The sequence below is a fragment of the Nicotiana sylvestris genome, chromosome 8 (genome assembly GCF_000393655.2).
Source record: "Nicotiana sylvestris chromosome 8, ASM39365v2, whole genome shotgun sequence".
Lineage (NCBI taxonomy): Eukaryota > Viridiplantae > Streptophyta > Magnoliopsida > Solanales > Solanaceae > Nicotiana > Nicotiana sylvestris.
The window spans coordinates 130,402,619-130,405,256 of NC_091064.1; positions in this window are offsets into that span (position 1 = coordinate 130,402,619).

Genomic DNA, 2,638 nt, shown 5'->3' on the forward strand with positions numbered 1-2,638 from the left:
ATGCCTGGCAGGTCTGCAAGAAACACATCAGGAAAATTCCTCACAACTGGAATAGAATCAATACTGGGAATCTCAACACTGACATCCCTCACGAAGGCTAGATACAAAAGACAACCCTTCCCAACCATACGCTGGGTTTTCAAGAGTGAAATCAATCTACTAGGAACATAATCAGTCATACCTCGCCACTTAATCCGTGGCACACCCGGTATAGCCAATATGACTGTCTTAGCATGACAGTCCAGAATAGCACGACACTGAGATAGCCAATCCATGCCCAAAATGACATCAAAATCCACCATACACAATAATAAAAGATCCAAACAGGTCTGCAGACCCCCAATAATCACCACACACGACCGGTACACATGGTCTACAACAATAGTATCGCCCATCGGGGTAGATACATGAACAGGTAAAGCAAGAAACTCACGGGGCGTACCCAAATAACGAGCAAAGTATGATGACACATAAGAAAATGTGGAACTATGATCAAATAATACAGAGGCATCTCTATGGAAAACTGAAACAATACTTGTAATAACAGCATCTGAAGCAATAGCATCGGGTCTACTTGGAAGTGCATAGAAACGGGCCTGACCGCCACCTGATTAGCCTTCCCCTCTAGGGCAACCCCTAGCTGACTGACCTCCACCCCTAGCTGGCTGTGCAGGTGGTGGTGAAGTAACTGGCACTAAAGCCGATGACTGATTCTCCTGAATGCCTCAAACTGGAACCAACATAGCACATAACCGTGCAATCAACTAATCAATAGCAGACTCACCCACTTGGCTCGAAGCCATAGATCAAAACACACTCAATAACTCATAACACATATACTCTATTGTTGCCATAATACCATAGTGATATTAAACTCAATCCTTCATAAGCTTGTGAAACATAGACCATCTGGTACTTTAACTCTTATGCAAATCTCGCATTCACTCTCGTAACAATTAAACCCAATCTCTTAAGCGACCCAAATTTAAATTGCAACACATATATTTCACTTATAAATGAGACCTTCTAATAGACAACATAAGGGTCACACAACCTCAGAACACTCCGCAGGAGATAACCCACCTGCTTCGCCTCAAACTAACATTTTCTTATACCTCCCACTGTCATAAACGTTATGCAGTCACTTAAACTTCCTGAGTCTGAACTCAGACCGCAACATGAAATTTACTCAACTCCCAAATAGGAAACATGGAAAGATCCTTCATACACCCATAACTCGGGGCTATACTTCAAATCAAGATAAAAATCGAGCACCTAATAGTCCTTCTATCCTCCAGTAGACCCTTCTCATCGCTTCCAAATCACATGAATACATCTCGCAGTTACATCACACTCATCACGTAACTATCTAGTCATCACCTCCCTTAATATGGACACAATAGAACATATGGATCCAGAAACACGTGCTCATGAAATCAACAGCTCAGGGCTCAAGCAATAGGCAAAAATCTGGCCTCGAGTCCTCCAGACTGGCACAACATCAACACACAGAGATCACATCTCGCCCCTCGATCAGGGAATCACAAGTCATCAATGCATATCCGATATCGAGCGCTCACGCATGCATACGAATGTGTGGAAGGAATTCAAAGAGTTACATTTCAAGCTGAATCAAGGATGCACGATAAGAATTTCAAGAATATGAAGTTTTTTTCCTAAAGGTTCTGCAGCCTCTCAAATATAAATATATACGTCTCCGTACCGATCCGCGAGAGTTTACGAAACTTGATCATGACTCGTGAGACCTATGTAACCTAGGCTCTGATACCAACATATCGCGACCTAAACCCAGACCCGATTGTGATGGCACCTCTCGTGAAGACAAGGCCAGCCAATTAAATCTAATTCCATTTTTAAATAGTTAAACATTAAGAAATAGTCTAAGCATGAATAAATAAACCAAAGTAGCCGATAATATCATAAATACGCAGAAGAACAACCCAACATAGCCCGATATCGGGGCGTCACTAGTCATGAGCATTATAAGTCATAATACAAGTCTGCTAAATCTATTAGATAGTAAAGTCTAAAAAGAGATAGAAATGATAAAGGAGGAGAAACACGGGACTGTGGACATCAAGCAGCTACCTCGTGTACTCCAGTATCTGTCGGGAGCTCTCAACTCGCACTAGCAGGATCCGCAATGCCTGAATCTGCATACAGGAGTGTAGGGAGTAAAGTGAGTACTCCAACTCAGTGAGTAAAAAATTTAATTAAATACTAAAAGCAGGAAATCACGTAAGGAACAAAAGCATTCTATAATGAAGTAGTAAAACAATTAAAACAGTAAACCAGTAAAAGATTGGTAAAATTCTTCAACTCAAACGCAGTTTCATGAAAAGCCTTTTTCAATAATTAAGTAGGTAATTAACAGTCAATTATGAAAAGTAAACACATAAAGGCTCGCCCCTCGGGCACAGTATCAACAAATCTGTTCCTCGGGAAACATCTCAGAATAGTACCAGCCCCTCGGGCAATCACATAGAACAATAACAGCCCCTTAGGCTTAATCTCACATCACAATGGGTACCCGCGCTCACTGGGGGTGTAAAAACTCCTGGAGGGGCCCCTTATGACCCAAGCGCAATATCAAGCCACCTTGTGGCATCATCACTAG